Source organism: Macaca thibetana, chromosome 13 (assembly GCF_024542745.1).
Source record: "Macaca thibetana thibetana isolate TM-01 chromosome 13, ASM2454274v1, whole genome shotgun sequence".
NCBI lineage: Eukaryota > Metazoa > Chordata > Mammalia > Primates > Cercopithecidae > Macaca > Macaca thibetana.
In genome coordinates, this window is record NC_065590.1 from 86,162,627 (window position 1) to 86,180,451 (window position 17,825).

General features: G+C 39.9%; 2 protein-coding genes across 5 annotated transcripts in view; one reads left to right on the plus strand and one right to left on the minus strand.

Annotated features, from left to right (window-relative positions):
- Window positions 1-17,825, plus strand: part of HS1BP3 (HCLS1 binding protein 3) — a 642,583-nt gene that overhangs the window by 137,902 nt on the left and 486,856 nt on the right. The window lies entirely within an intron of this gene.
- The window catches only part of TDRD15 (tudor domain containing 15), a 68,820-nt gene that overhangs the window by 15,816 nt on the left and 35,179 nt on the right, over window positions 1-17,825 (minus strand). For 3 of the 4 annotated variants that reach the window (XM_050754591.1, XM_050754592.1, XM_050754589.1), the window contains one exon: window positions 4,716-4,828. The gene's annotated coding sequence lies outside the window, so the exon portion shown is untranslated. Of the gene's footprint in view, window positions 1-4,715; window positions 4,829-9,071; window positions 10,387-17,825 lie in introns of those variants that run through there. The other variant, XM_050754590.1, reaches the window with a different exon arrangement.

A 17,825-nucleotide genomic window follows, 5' to 3' on the forward strand; every position in this document is an offset into this window, starting at 1 on the left:
ATTCATTTAAAAATACTAAACCCACTAAAAACATAGATATTTTCATGAGAGATGGTTATATTTCCTAAAACCGAAAAAAATAGTGAAAAGTGACATGGTATTATAATTTTTACAAATCTCTTTAATGTCTGCTTAATAGAAACTAAGCTGGATTCTCATATCTGCTTCTACATTCAATGTGTTGCAATAGGCTATTCTGGGTGAAGGATGTGAAGAAAATCTAGCTATACAGACACATAGTTGGAGAAGGGAGGAGAACATTAAAAGCTTTTTCATATAACTGAAGACATTCTTCTTTGATATGCACAACAACTCAATGAGTAGTAGTTTCTTCGAAGTTAGTTTACAGTGTGGAATATAAAATCATAAGGGAACTTTTTGTATTGTTAACTTAAAAATCTACTGGCCTACCTATCTTGTACTTTGAAATATTTAAATATGCATGATTTTATAAGATATCACATGGATTAATTTGAAAATATTGGTTAGATGTACAGATCTTCCATATGTGGACATACTACACTACCCAACATTCCCAAATAAAACTGACTGGTATCACCAGCAATCTCATCAGAAAAGTCATCAAATTTGGGGATACCATCAAACTCAGAATGGCAGACATAACTTTCCTGACTTTTCTAATTTTTGCTTTAAAACTTGGATTTTATCATTGACAAATACTGTCAGTTGTTTTCCTCCAAGTGAGGAGCTTGCTTCAATGTGCCAAGTACCCAAATCTGACTCAGTTTGCCACACTGGTTTGCAGCTCAAATCGTTACATCAAATGCTTTTCCTAGAGTCGATCTGCACAGTTCAGTATCAACAGATGTGCTTTTATGAGTACCTCCCATTTCATCACATGGAATATTAAAAAGACATATTTTCAAGGATCATGCTTCAATATCATTCATTTTTACTGCTAGATCAAGGACATTTTAAAGTGAAACTGCCACCTTTTTTATTGCAAGTGTTTGGTAGTAAATAATAAAATGACTACCAATAGTTTGGTGCCATTGCCTTGATTCACAGCAAGGTGCCAGCAGTTTTACCCACCATTGCTTTTGCACCATGAGTGTCAACATTAACACACTGAAAAAGGTAAACATTGACAAGATGCCAAGTTTATTCATGGGGAAATAATAATATTTTCAAAAAATGGTCCTGAAAAAAAATGGATACCCACATGCAAAAGAATGAAGTCAGACCCCAACCTCACACAATATACACGAGATGTTCTCAGACTTACGATGGTTTGACTTAAGATTTTTCAGCTTTACAGGGAATTTTTGGGGACATAACCCCATAGAAATCTAAGAGCTCCTTGCAACTTAAAAAGGAGGTACAGTTTCTACTGAATGTGTATTGCTTCCACACTATCGTGAAATTGAAAATCCTAAATTGAACCACGGTAAGTCAGGGACCATCTCTTTTGTTGCCAGCATTAAATGCATCTTCAACTTACAGTATTTTCAATTTAAAATGAGTTTATCAAGATGTAATCTCGGCTGGGCGCGGTGGCTCACGCCTGTAATCCCAGCACTTTGGGAGGCCGAGACGGGCGGATCACAAGGTCAGGAGATCAAGACCATCCTGGCTAACAAGGTGAAACCCTGTCTCTACTAAAAATACAAAAAATTAGCTGGGCGCAGTGGAGGGTGCCTGTAGTCCCAGCTACTTGGAAGGCTGAGAGGCAGGAGGCAGGAGAATGGCGTGAACCCAGGAGGCGGAGCTTGCAGTGAGTTGAGATCACACCATTGCACTCCAACCTGGGCGAAAGAGCGAGCAAGACTCCGTCTCAAAAAAAAAAAAAAAAAAAAAAAAGATGTAATCTCATTGTAAGTTGAGGAGCATCTGCACAAAAAGCTACTGAAAATGGATAAAAAACCTACGGATAAGAACTAAAGCTATCCATCCCTTAAAAAATTGAAATAAATCTTCATGACTATTATGATTTAAATGTTTGCCCCCCCCAAAACTCACATTGCAACTTAATTACTGAGATGTGGGACATTTGATAGGGGTGAATAGGTCAGGAGTGTACTATCCTTATGAATGAATTAATCCATTCATGGGTTAACGGGTTATCAGGGAGTGGGATTGGTGGCTTTATAAGAGGAGGAAGAAAGACTTGAACTAGCATGCTCACCCCCTGTCCATGTGATGCCCTGTACCACCTCAGGACCTGCAGAATCTCCACTAGCAAGAAGGCTCTCACCAGATAGGGCCCCTTGACCTTGGACTTCTCAGCCTCCATAATTGTAAGAAATAAATTCCTTTTCTGTGTATATTACCCAGTTTCAGGTATTGCTATAAGGAACAGAAAACATATCAAGACAATAACCTAATTAGGCAATGGCTTCTTATATATGGTTCCAAAAGCACAAGTGACAAAAGATTAAAACAAAGATCAATTGAACCATCAAAGTTTAAAAAAAACCTGTGCTCCAAAGGACCCATCAGAAAAGTGAAAAGTCAACCCCCCAAATGGCAGAAAATATCTGCAAATCATCTATCTGATAAGGGGCTTGATGCAAATATATGCAAAGACCTCAAACTTAGCAATGGAAAGACAATCCGATCTAAACACAGGCAAAGGATTTGACTATGTATTTCTTCAGAAAAGATACACAAAAGCCCAATAAGCATATAAAAAGATAGTCAAATCATCGGTCACTAGGAAAATGCAAACTACAATGAAATGCCACTTCACACACACTAGGATGACTTGTGTTTTAAAAAATGAACAATTACAAGTGTTAGCAAGAATGTAGAGAAATGAGAACCCTCCTGCAATCTGCATCTGTAAAATGGTGCAGCCATTCTCAAAAAGTTTGGTGATTCCTCAGAAACTTAAACAGCAATTCCATTACTAGATATAGATCAAAGAAAACTGAAAACACACATCCACACAAATATTTGGACAGGACCAATTCTCAGTAGCATTATTCCTAACAACTAAAAGTGAAAACTACCCAAATTTCATCAACTGTTGAAGGAGAAACACAATGCGATAAATACAAAAATTAGCGGGGCATGGTAACGTGCACCTCTGGTCCCAGCTACTTAGGAGGCTAAGGTGGGAGGATGGCTTGACCCTGGGGGACAGAGGTTGCAGTGAGCCGAGATCCTGCCACTGCACTCCAGTCTGGTTGACAGAGCAAGACTCTTGTCAAAAAAATAAATAAATAATAATAACATTTTTTAAGAAAACACTTATTTTCCCATGGATTATATTAAGCGACAGTAATTTTTCCTTCTTTCTGATTTTTCCCTTTCGAATTTTTCTATAAATGGCCATACATTTCTTCTCTAACAGTCAAGAAAAAAACACTGAAACAAAATTCTTTTCAAAATGCCATAAAGTTAAAAGAAAATTTAGAAAAACATTTAAAATATTTTAGGATAAGGTGGACAATCTTAAAAAAGATAGAAACCCAAAAACCATAAAAGGAATGAAGAACACAGTTAGGTACATATATGTTAAAACTGCTATACAGAAAAGACAATCGGCCGGGCGCGGTGGCTCTTGCCTGTTATCCCAGTACTTTGGGAGGCCGAGGCCGGCGAGATCAGGAGATTGAGACCAACCTGGCTAACACGGTGACCCCGTCTCTACTAAAAATACAAAAAATTAGCCGGGCGTGGTGGAGGGTGCCTGTAGTACTGGCTACTCGGGAGGCTGAGGCAGGAGAATGGCATGAACCACAGGAGGCAGAGTTTGCAGTGAGCCGAGATCGTGCCACTGTACTCCAGCCTGGGCAACAGAGCGAGACTCTGTCTCAAAAAAAAAAAAAAAAAAAAAAAGAATAGCATATGAATAGACACATGACAGATTTAAAAAAAAAAAAAAAAAAACTGTAACATGGAATATAAATATAAAGCATCCTTAACATAGAAATATGTTCCATATCACTGGTATGGGGAAAAGAAAAATGAAAATTCCTCTTCCATGTACTGTGTTAGGAAAAACAACTGAATGATTATATCCAGAACAAATGAAGAAGATGTGGAGAATGAAAGTTCATAGATTCCAGGTAAGAGAATAAATTCTTTTTTTTTTTTTTTTTTTTTGAGACGGTGAGTCTCGCTCTGTCGCCCAGGCTGGAGTGCAGTGGCCGGATCTCAGCTCAATGCAAGCTCCGCCTCCCGGGTTCCCGCCATTCTCCCGCCTCAGCCTCCAGGGTAGCTGGGACGACAGGTGCCCGCCACCTCGCCCGGCTAGTTTTTTGTATTTTTTTAGTAGAGACGGGGTTTCTCTCCTGACTTCGTGATCCGCTCATCTCGGCCTCCCAAAGTGCTGGGATTACAGGCTTGAGCCACGGCGCTCGGCCCGAGAATAAATTCTTATAATATTTTTGTCATGTAAACTTATAGCACCATTAATCTTAAAATCCTCACATCTTTTGATACCAAGATTACTCTTGGTAATCTATCCTTATGAATATAAGAATATATACTGAAAGATGTTTATTGAAACACTTACAAAATTAAAACTATAAAACACTGCTAAGAGAAATTAAAGATGATGTAAATTAATTTTAAGGTATCAATTCTTCCCAAAGTCATCTACAGAACTGACATAATCCCAATCAAAATCCTGGAATGCATTTTGATAGAAATTCAAACTTTTACGGAAATGCAAAGGAACAGAATGGTCTAAATCGGTTATAAATAAATAAACTGAAAAAGATTAAAGTTTAAGAACTTATGCTTACCTGAGTTTAAGACTAATTATAAAGTTACAGCACTCAGGACACTGTGGTACTGGTGTAGTACTGGTGTGGAAATATAATTCACTGGAACAGATCATAGAATCCAGAATTAAGACCTAGATAAAGTCAATAAAAGATAAAACGATTTCAACCAAGGTGCCAGCAATTCGACAAATGATGCTTTAACAGTTAGATAGCCAAAAGCTTAAAAGAGGGAAAAAAAAACTGACCATATGCAAAAATTTATTCTAAATGGAATATAAACCCACATATAAGAACTAAATGTATAAAACTTCTCAGAAAAAAATAGAAAATCGAAGGTAACTTGACTTGGCAAAGATGTCTTAAATAGGACACAAGAAAATTCAAACTACTAAAGAGGGAAAAAAAATCAATACATCAGTTTATCAAAATTAAAATATTTTGCTCTTCTAAAGACACAATAAAAAAACTAAAGGCAAGCCAGAGAGTGAGAAAATACAAAACATATAACCTAGAACCTATGTCTAAAATATATAAAGAACTTTTACAACTCAATAGTAAAAAAAAAAAAAAAAAAAAAATCCAATTTAAAAATAGGTAAAAGATTTAGCAGCCACTTTACCAAAGAGGATTTATGGATGGAAAATTAGCATTTGAAAAAGATGCTTAATATCATTGTCACTAAGAAAATGCAAATTAAATCACACTAAGATAACACTTCACATCTGCTAGAATGGCTGAAATTAAAGGGCAACCATACCAAACATTGGTGAGGGTATAGTGTAACTGGAAAGGTCACAGACTGCAGAAGGAATTGTAAAATGGTACAAACACTTGGAGAACAGTTTGGAAGTTTCTTTAAAAGTTGAATATATACCATATACCTTCCACATGACCCAGGCAATCCACTTCCGAGCATTTACTCAAGATAAATGAAAATATATGTCCATGCAAAAACTTGTAGGAGACTGTTCACAGCAAGTCTACTTGTAACAGCCAAAAACAAAACAACCCAAATGTTTGTCAACACAATAAACAATGGAACCATAGAATAGTCATACCGCACAAAATGGAAACTATCCAACAATAAAAAGGAATGCTGTAATCCCAGCACTTTGGGAGGCCAAGGCAGGCGGATCACTAGAGGTCGGGAGTTCGAGATCAGCCTGACCAACATGGAGAAACCCCGTCTCTACTAAAAATACAAAAGTAGCCAGATGTGGTGACGCATGCCTGTAATCCCAGTTACTTGGAGGCTGAAGCAGGAGAATCCCTTGAACCCAAGAGATGGAGGCTGCGGTGAGACGAGGTCTTGCCATTGCACTCCAGCCTGGGCAACAAGACGGAAACTGCGTCTCAAAGAAAGAAAGAAAAAAAAAAGGAATGAAGCACTGATACTCATAAAAACATGGATGATTCTCAAAACAATTATGCTGAAACACAGAGGCAGAATATACAATATATGAATCCATTTGTATAAAATCCTAGAAAATGCCAATTAATCTACAGTAACAGAAAAATCAATGATTGACTTGGGTAAGGGGAGCGCAGGTTGGAGTGGGACCAAAGGAAACTTTTGAAGGTGATGGATGTGCTTATGATGTCGTTTATAGTGGTTTCATAGAGGATACATGTGTCAAATGTCAAATTGTACAATTCAAATATGTGGTTTGTTATATTTCAGATATACTTCACTAAAGCTATAAGACACACACATATACACACACATGCACAGGCACACATGCACAAGCTAAATGTTCATTAATGGAGGAAAAGAATAATTCATAGAGGACCTATTTTAATATTTGTAATTATTAATAAAAAAATTCTATTCGCTCTGATCAATAGGTTTAAGAATCCTGTTCAATTTGGAAGGAGGTCAGAGTAATATAAAAAAGATATTAAAATGATATCTTACATGTATACATGATTATGTGTTCGTATACAAATAGAGGAAAGTGTGACGGGTACATATCAAACAAATAAATCAGGAGATGGAACTGGAAAAAGAGTTCTAGGGGGTAAAAGGGTATTCACTTGACCCTCTGTTTTAGCTGACATGCTGTAAAGAGCTTATATTTCTTGTTAATTTCAAAAGGTTAGAAAAATTGAATGTATACCAAAGTGGTACAACAATTAAGTGATTCATCAAAGATAAATTTCGTTAGAAAAGCACCTCCATACCTTAACTCTCTTTATGTCTTTTGGTCTACACTAACATACTCTCACACACACACACACGCACGCAACAACTCACACACAACTCGGCATTAGGATCTCTCACACTCACACACACACCCTAGCATTAGGATCTCTTCCTAACACAATCCTAGCATATCTCACACACTCACACACACCCTGGCTTAGAATCTAATTCACACACACACCATGGCATTACGATCTCTTTCTCACACATACACTGGCATTAGGATTGTTCTCTCTCACACACACACACCCTAGAATTAGGATTTCTCTCACACACTCACACACAACCTGGCATTGGGATCTCTCCCTCACACACACATCCTAAAATTAGGATTTCTCTCACAGTCACACACACCCTAACGTTAGGATTTCTCACACACACACACACACACCCCCCCTGACATTAGGGTCTCTCTCACACACACACGCTGACATTAGGATCTCTCAGTCACACTCACACACCCTGATATTAGGATCTCTCACACACACACACCCTGGCATTAAGGTCTCCCTCACACACACACACACACACACACCCTGGCATTAAGGTCTCCCTCACACACACACACACACACACACCCTGGCATTAAGGTCTCCCTCACACACACACGCTGACATTAGGATCTTTCAGTCACACACACACACCCTGATATTAGGCACCCTGGCATTAAGGTCTCCCTCACACACACACACACACCCTGACATTAGGTCTCCCTCACACACACACACACACACACACCCTGGCATTAAGGTCTCCCTCACACACACATACACACACACCCTGGCATTAAGGTCTCCCTCACACACACACCCTGGCATTAAGGTCTCCCTCACACACACACACACACAACACCCCTGGCATTAAGGTCTCCCTCACACACACATACACACACACACCCTGGCATTAAGGTCTCACACACACACACACACACCCCTGGCATTAAGGTCTCCCTCACACACACACACACACATACATTAGGATTTCTCTCACACACACCCTGGCATTAGGGTCTTTCTCACACACACACCCTGACATTAGGATTTCTCACACTCACACACTCTGATATTAGGATCTCTCAGTCACACTCACACACCCTGACATTAGGGTCTTTTTCTCACACACACACCCTGACATTAGGATCTCTCAGTTACACTCACACATCCTGACATTAGGATTTCTCACACTCACACACCCTGGCATTAAGGTCTCCCTCACACACACACCCTGACATCAGGATTTCTCTCACAGTCACACACTCCCCGGCATTAGGATCTCTCACACTCACACACACCCTGGCATTAGGATTTATCTCACACTCACACAAACCCTGGCATTAGGATTTATCTCACACTCACACACACCCTGGCATTAGGCTCTCACACACACACACCCTGATGTTAGGATTTCTCTCACACTCACACACTTCCCGGCATGAGGATCTCTCACACTCACACACCCTGGCATTAGGGTTTCTCACACACACACACGCACCCTCGCATTAGGATCACTCGATCACACTCATATACCCTGGCATTAGGGTCTAACACACACCTACTTCCCCTGACAGGCATTAGGGTTTCTCACACACACTCACACACGGACACCCTGACATGAGGGCATTTTCTACCCACAGGATCTCTCACACTCACACACCCTGACATTAGGGTTTCTCACACACACACACCCTGGCATTAGGGTTTCTCACACACACACACCCTGGCATTAGGATCACTCTGTCACACTCACACACCCTAGCATTAGGGTCTCTCACTCACACACACACACCCTGAAATTAGGATCTCTCTGTCACACTAATACACCCTGACATTAGGGTTTCTCTCACATTCACACACCCTGGCATTAGGATCACTGTGTCACACACACCCTGGCATTAGGCTCTCTCTCACACTCACACACAGCTTGACACTAGGATCAGCCATCATTGACCCCGTATGCTGGGTGCTCCCCTCTCTGATAACTGCATTTTTCGAGGAAGGGCTCTGCTTCCAGGTGGGAGAGCTGAGTCTGAGCCGCCGCCGCCATTAGAGGTAGGGAGAACAGAGGCAGCCGAGGATCCCACCAGACTTCAGCTCCCAGCCCGCCCCTGGGAGGCCAAAGCCCCTGTGGGTCAGAGGAGAAAAGTGGGGAAGTACCATGGAAATCAATAGTACCTGGAGCAAGCTAACCATACATAAGCCGAGCTGGGGTTTACCAAAAATCTCTGCGGCGGGTCAGGCCTATCTTCCCGGAGCTGGAAAAATACCGCTAGGGCCCAAGATGGCGGGAAACTCGGGCCCTGTACCCACCCCCTCGTAATCCCGCAGCGGCCCCAGGGAGCATGTGCGGGCTTGAAGGCCGAGTGCGGCAGGGGAGGCCTGCAGCTGCGCAAAGCGTCCCGCCTGACGCTGTCCCTGCCTTCCTGAGGGCAGAGGTTGTATGCGGCCCGGTAAGGGTAGTGCCCACTGGGAGTTCTTGAAGCTGGTATTAGGCTCCAGGTGGGCAGCCTTACAGCCTTGTCTCTCAGGGACAGGCCATGGAGAGACTCTGGACGGGCTAATGTGGTGGACAGGATGTAGCCTTGTCATATGGGTGTGACACATTGGGGTGGTATCACCCCACTTCCTGGCTGTCCAAGGCTTGGAGATCATGCAGACAGATCTATCTTGCAACTACCAGGATAGAAACTCAGGAGTCCCCAGTGAATTAGTGAAAAGAATGTCTATTTATTGAGCACCAGTTAATCAGATATTTATTTAAGTTATTGCATTTAATTCTATTTGTCTATTTTGGAGACTCTTGAATTGGGTCCGTGGATTCGATGGTATTAAAGTATATAATGTTAATTTCCTGACCCCCGTGGGTATGTTAGGGTTATGTAGGGAAAAGTCCTTGTTTATAGGAAATAGACAAAGTAGTGGGGGTTATTGGGCATAATGCCTGTAGTTTACTTTCAAATGGGGAGGTGACATGTTCTTTCTACTCTTCTTGCAACTGTTCTGTAAATCTGTAATTTTAAAATAAAAACTTTATTTGAAAAATTACACTAGTCTCATAAAATGAGCCGCACAACTCTATTTTTTTGTGTTCGGCAGCAATTTATATGACATTATATATAGGAAGAACAGAAAGTAACTGTCCCTTGAAAAATTAGAAACTCAACTATATTAAGTCATCTGGGTAGGTATTTTGGGGGAGGCAAAATCCCAGCACTTTGGGAGGCCAAGGTGGGTGGATCACCTGAGGTCAGGAGTTCAAGACCAGCCTGGCTAAAGTGGTGAAACCCTGTTGATGAAACCTTGTAAAGTGGTGAAACCCTGTAAAATACAAGAATTACCCAGGTGTGGTGGCACACACTTGTAATCCTAGCTACTTAGGAGGGTGAGGCAGGAGAATCGCTTGAACCCAGGAGGTGGAGGGTGCAGTGAGCCGATATCACGCCACTGCACTCCAGCCTGAGTGACAGAGCGAGACTCCGTCTCAAAACAAACAAACAAAAAAGTCTTCATTGCCTATATTTATTATTGTTTGTTACCCTGAAGTGTAAATTCCCCTGAAACACTGAACAAATAAGCAGCTGTTTAAAATAGTAGCATCGTGAAGCCTTCCTTTGTAGGGCCATTGTGTCTTTTTCTATATTATTCAAATTTATGTGAGACACAAAGCACAGCAGTAGAAATGGAGTATTTTGGTGCATGTAGGGCTGTTGATAATTAGACACAACGTGGAGTTGACCATGAGTAGAGTTGCCAGATTTAGCAAGTAAAAATACAGAAACCCAGTTAAATTTGAATTGCAGATAAATAACAATTTTTTAGTATGAGTATGTTCCAGGTATACTAAAACACTGAAAAATTATTAGCTTCTGAAATTCAAATTTAATGGGTCATTGTATATTTTATCTGGAAACTCTAGAAAACATAAGGACATTGTTTTCTTCCATCTCTTCAACATTTTTAAACAATACAATGTACTCAAGGGAAAGTTCTGTTAGAGCAAATCCAAAAATGTAAGTAAGAAGTCTTAAGGTACTTAAAACTCGAAATAAAGAGGTACTTTATTTCATTGAGGCTGCACACTCAAACTCCAAGGTTTTGTAGAAATGAACTCATTATAAAATTGAAACTTCATTGATCTGGCTGGGCACAGTGGCTCACGCCTGCAATCCCAGCACTTTCGGAGGCCAAGGTGGGCAGATCACTTAAAGTCAGGAGTTTGAGACCAGCCTGGCCAACATGGCAAAACCCCATGTCTACTAAAACACAAAAATACAAAAATTAGCAGGGCATGTTGGTGCACGCCTGTAATCTCAGCTACTCGGGAGTTTGAGGCACAAGAATTGCTTGAACCCAGGATGCAGAGGTTGCAGTGAGCCGAGATCACACCACTGCACTCCAGCCTGGTGACAGAGCAAGATTCTGTCAAAAAAAAAAACAAAAAAAAAAAACCTTCATTGACCTGTACACTGAAGATGTGTGCACTTTGTATATATTTATGTTATACCTCATTGAAAAAAGAGTTTTGAAAAAGTATCTTAAAATTAACAGTATGTTTTCTGAGTATATGTGTTAAATAAGGCATATCTAAGTGAAATAATAACACATATAATTTTTTTAGAGTCTTTTTGTTAAGCTTCCCAGCAACTAAGATTGTAGACAATTCTAATGGCTAAGTAGAAAATCATTTTTCAAGTCAGGTAGTCTCTAATTGTAGTGCTTTATTTTTTTAAAAAAAGATTGAAGAATCTAGGCAAGTACCCAATTATCAGTAAATTAATCATCAGTCATTACAGATAGAGCATTAGGGGTATGAGAGCAAAATGTTTAAGAACCACTAAGTTATACATTCTCTTGGTAACCTGAACTTTTCCCCTTATTTATCATAATCTATAAATACATGCCTATTGATATGATTATTTGATGTGTGTTTCTCCAACATCAAGTCTCATGGAAATAATACTAAGCATATTGTTTATCCACAGTGAATCTAAGTCAAAGATTGAATAAGCAAGTGGATTACTGTGCAAGTGGTATTTGCAGTCCTAGGAGTAGTTGAGATCATGCAGAAACAGATAAACAGAGAAGAGGATGGAACGCTGGAAAACAGCAAAAGATAAACAACTCCTTTGAGTACAAAAACCATCATTTGCGCAACTTTTTCCCTTTTTCCCTTTTCCTTTCCTGCTTTGTCCCTAGAGAGCATAGTGTTTTACACACAGAAACAATTTCAATGTTAAAATAAACTTTCTTCCCCAAAGGTGGTCTAAGACACAGAATACGTAATTACTGTTATGAGTGTTCTTTTCAGGGAGATAGTTACCTTAGAAGACTGCACCTTGTTGTCTTCACTGTCTTGTAGAAGAAACAGATGTGAAATACACAAGATATAGGTAGTCCCATAGCCCCTTCAAAGAAGTTACGAGTGATCTTTCCTCCTAGCCTGACATCAAAAAGTTAATTTTTTTGCTATCACTCAGTTTAATAAATCATCTCTGAGTGCATCATACACAATCATGTCACATGTTCTAGTCATCGGTAAGAATGTTTTCCTTCTAGTTCCCATTTCCTCTAATATGCTAAGATCAAGTCCATTTTTTCTGTGTTTCTTCCACTCACTTTATAAAACTTTAGCTATAAATAAATTAATATTGATGACTTGCTCAGATAGTCCCTATCTAGTTGGACTTGGTTTTCTATCTTGTCAGTTTTGTATGTGCCACTGGGAGGCAGCATGAACTTGCCTACTGATAATCTCTCTTGATGCCTGTACATCTGCAGTCATCCTGTTACTTTTTAAAGAAAGATGTCTTTTTTATTTAAGATGTAATTAAATCTCACCTTTTTTAAAAATAATACTCAGTGATAATGGGACGTGGGGAAGCAGAGATCATCATAGGCTTGTGTTAGAATGTTAATTAGGGCAATTTGAAAATTACTTATCTGAAACCTTAAAATTGTTTATGTCCTTTGCTCTGGCATTCCCCTTCCCCACACTCACTCTCCCCTTCCCAGCAATTTCTCTTTATGAAATTATTGAGATTGTGAGCAACGACTTAGCTACAGGGACATTCAGTACAGCATGCTCATACAAACATCAACTAGAAACAATATAAATGTCCAACAAGAACACATTCTGGTCATATAATAGATAGCTCTGCGGCTGATAAAAATATTATTGAAATTTTTCTGAAAATGTGGTATACATATTACCATATATGGTCTACAAAACCATTGTAAGTGGGACATGAAAAGGAAGCATGTCTCCCTTTCACTGTATCTCTTATCTGGTCCCAGAAACAGTGTCCCGGCTGTGTGGCCTCCCTCCTAGACAGGCAGGAGGCTATGGCTTCCCATACACACCCAGGCTCTTCGCTTCCCCAGCCTCCTCTAGGACTTCCTTGTCCTATTCCCTCTCCAAGGCCCAGGCTTCATCCCACTCCCTTTATTATTTTTTTTTTAAATAAAGAAAGCTGTGAAACAATGTCATCTCCATCTGAAGACAACAACAAATCCAAATAATCATTAATTTATTTGTTAGATTTCTCAGCAATATTTTGGAGCTTTTATTATAAAGGTTTTGCACATTTTGACAAGCTTTTTCTTTTTCTTTTCTGAGACAGGGGCTCACTCTGTCACCTGGAGTGCAGTGGTGTGATCATGGCTCACTGTAACCTTGACATCCTGGGTTCAAGTGATCCTCCCACCTCAGCCTCCCAAGCAGCAAGGACTACAGTCACGTGCCACCACACCTGGTTAATTTTTAATATATTTTTTTAAGAGATGGGGGTCTAGCTATGTTGCCCAGGCTGGTCTCAAACTCCTGGGCTCAAGAGATCCTTCTGCCTCCACCTCCCAAAGTGCAGGGATTACAGGGATGAGCCACCGTGCCTAGCCTCCAATCCCTTTCCTTCCCACACAGCTCTTTCTGGTTCCCCAGCACAGCCCTCCAGGTGGTCTGGCAGCCAGTCAGCTCCACCCTCATTGCCCTCAAGCTCCTTTTCTTAGTATTTCCTGAAACCCCCAGCTCTGCCCTTTCCCCTAAGCTCCTGTCTACCTTCTTGTCCTGTTACGTGATTGCCATATCCCTTAGAGAAAACCTGTCCTAATTGCTTTTTTTTTTTTTTTTGGAGACGGAGTTTTGCTCTTTGTTGCCCAGGCTGGAGTGCAGTGTAGCGATCTCGGCTCACTGCAACCTCTGCCTACCGGGTTCAAGAGACACTTGTGCTTCAGCCTCCCCAATAGCTGGGATCACAGGCGCCCACCACCACACCCAGCTAATTTTTGTATTTTTAGTAGAGACAGGGTTTCACCATGTTGGTCAGGCTAGTCTCAAACTCCTGACCTCAGGTGATCCGCCTGCCTTGGCTTCCCAAAGTGCTGGGATTACAGGCGTGAGCCACCTCGCCGGCCCCTCCTCACTCCTCTCCTCCTGCCTCCCTTTTGTCCCTGGAAGTCCCCAGTTTCTTCTGTATGCCATTGCTCCACCCTTAGCTTCAGCACTCCCTTCCCCAAGCCTACAAAATAGACTTCTTTTATCTATTCTGGCCCTTTTATTTTCTACTCCTATTTCTTCTTTATAGCCCTCCTTACTTCTAACCAAAGCTTCTTTGCCATTTAATATGTTTTGCAAGTAGAGCTTCCCCAAATATCTTGTTTAAGAAATAATCATAAACATCATCTAGATATATTCCCAACTCAGTAGTGAGGATAAAGTGTTTACCTTTTCATAACAATAGTCACAAATATGTGGCAGTCAATTTCTTTCTGTAAATGTATAGGAGCTAGTTAAATTCCTAGTTCAGAATGTATAAAATTGGTGAATTTCCCAAGGAGAAATTAAAAAGTAGTTAATATTTCCTATGAGTTCTATGATTTAGAGAATAGTTGGGAAATGAGAAATAAGATAAAATACAAGTAAATGTTTTTCTAAGTTCATTTAAATTCGATCCTAAATCTCACTTGAAATTCATTGTGATCTTTGTGGAGAAGAATTCTTTTAGAAATTGGAAATTAAACTGTAAAAAATAATATATGTTGTTGGTTCATGGTTCATGTGTATTAGAGCAATATAATGTCTCTTATCAAGAATTGCATTTAGTATGGAACATCATTTATTAATGTCATCCAGTCATGGGTCACATTATTACTGATGAAACAGAAAAGCAAGTCCCTTACATGCTATTCTCAAAGTCTTCTAAAAGTGTTAAGGTAAATTGAATAAAATCTACATTTTATGTATTTGAAATATAGCAATGAGTAGCCAAAAAGATATACATAAGTGTCTGGCAAATATGTGAAAAAAAAAGTTTTTAGTAATATGGATACACATCAACTTTGGCCACATATCATTACCTTAAGTCTCGCAAGAAGAATTTTGAACATTTTTATCTACCATTGTCAAAGATTGACTAGTTCTATATACCTTAACTTTCTAGATTTCTGAACCTTATTTCTTTAAAACACAAACCTTTATTTTAAGCATTTCAGCTAGAATTTCTGTAAAATTGATTATATTTTATACACATCCTGTCTTCTTAAATGCTCACACCTGTAATCCCAGCACTTTGGGAGGCTGAGACGGGCGGATCACGAGGTCAAGAGATCAAGACCATCCTGGCCAACATGGTGAAACCCTGTCTCTACTAAAAATACAAAAATTAGCTTGGCGTGGTGGTGCGTGCCTATAGTCCCAGCTACTCAGGAGTCTGAGGCAGGAGAACCACTTGAACCCGGGAGGCGGAGGTTGCAGTAAGCTGAGATCGCTCCACTGTACTCCAGCCTGGGCGACAGAGCAAGTCTCCGTCTCAAAAACAAAACAAAACAAAAAAAACAGTTTAACTTTTACTGGATAGTTCAAGGTCTTCATTGTGATTTTCTATTATGGTACAATGGAGGCCAAGGAAGGAACTGCTAACCCCATGCTCAGCGGCCTGAGGAAGTAACAAATGTTCTTATGTCTGCTTTTTATTGTTTTGTTATCATAACAGTAAAAAACACCATCTGCATCTAACTGCTTTCTCTACTATTGAGAAACACTACTCCGTGGGTCTCTTCAATGCCTAGATGTCTTAGTGGGTTATGCCAAGGATGCAAGGCCCTGACCACTCTTTATCTAGAATATTTCTCATGGCCATTTCCAGTGAGCAGCGTTGAGAAATGCTGTAAGCTCTCCTTTCAGCCACGGCTGCTGTCAGTGGTACATTTTCTAGGGTCCACATTTGTCTCCCACGACACAACCCATGTTTGTGCAAGCATAGGTCTAGGACCACCTAAGCTGCCCTGCGGAACTGGTGCTCCAGAAACCAATGCAACCAAGTTTGCGCTCCAGCTACTGCTTTCACTGTGGGTAATTGTTTTTGACTCTAACTCAGGAGGTCTTCTATCTTCTGTCAGCATCCATGACATTGTGGCAAGCTGACTTGTTAGCTTGCAACAGAGTAAAATCTCAGACCCCTCACAGTTCTTGTAAGCTACCTTTCAATGTGTTGTTTAATTTATGCTTTAGCACACATGTATTAATTATGTATGCCTCTAGAAATATGTAAGATCCAAGGGGAATATAAAGTGGACAATAGTTGGAGCCTCCCTTAAGAAGCTTTCCCTGGTGAGGAATGCAGACACTCAAACAGATTTTGTAACAAAACATGATTGATATTAAAGTCATGGAGATGGGAACCAGAAGGTCAGGGATAACTTTCTGGAGGAGGAAACAATTAAGTCTTTAAGGATGAGGACTTGACCAGGCAGAGACAAAGGACATAGAGGAATGTTAGAATAATATAAACCAAGGAGAAACACCATATAAAATGTACACACTAATTTTGAGATGCCTCTTGATATCAGAAGGGTTAAAATGCGAAGGAAAAGAGTCTCTTAGAATTAAGCAATTAGCATAATTTAAAATAATTGCTGGTGACACATCTGTGAAATAACATATAATTAAGTGTCTATTCCTCAAAAAACTGGAATACTATTTAAACAAATTGAATCATTATCTAGAACTAAAACTCTTGGTGATGTCAACATACTTTAGAGGAAGAGGAGCATAGATAAGCATGAAGTTAAAGTCTCTTACAAGAATTATCTTACTTGGTGTGATGAAGCTATGTATTATTAACTGGACATTATAAGAAAATATAAGTATAAATAGGTTTATTTAAAATGTAAAGTTACAAACCCTATGGGCAAAAAAAGTTAAAATTCAGCTATATGTGACTTGCAAAATATACACTAAGAAAACACCATATGCAAGATTGAAAACGAAAGGATAAAAAGTATATACCATATGTACCCATTATCTATTGCCACGATAATCCTGTATAACAAAAACCACATGAAAAGTAAACATTTATGTGATGCCCACATCTGTAGGTTAGATGGGGTCATCTGATGGGTTATCAATGGATTAGCTTTGCTCTCTCATGTATTTGGGGGTGTGGCTAGCTGGTTCAGCTCTTCCTCACATTTCTCTCATCATACAGCAGGCTAGCGTGGGCTGGTACACATGGCAGTAGCCAGGTTCCAAGAGACAGTAGGAGTAAGTGCACAGTCCTTTTAAGGGACAGGCTCAGAACTGGCACATCATCATTCCAGAAAATTCTATTGGCTAAAGTAAATCACACGACCAGCCCAGATTCAAGGAGCAGGGAAACAAACTCCTATACTTAATGGTAAAAATCTGCAGGTGATCTGCAAAATGTGTGGATACAGGGAAGAATAAAGGATTAGAGATGTTTTTGAAGTTAATCTTCTACACCATGCAAATTCTAATGGCGATAAAGTGGGTTTAGCCATGTTAATATCAGCCAAAAACAAAAAGATGATAATGGAACAGTCCTTTACTCTGACCACCATATTTAAAACCACAACCTCTCTTCTGCTCCCTCCAGTTCCCAAGCACCCTTCATCTGTTTTGCATTTTCTTTGTTC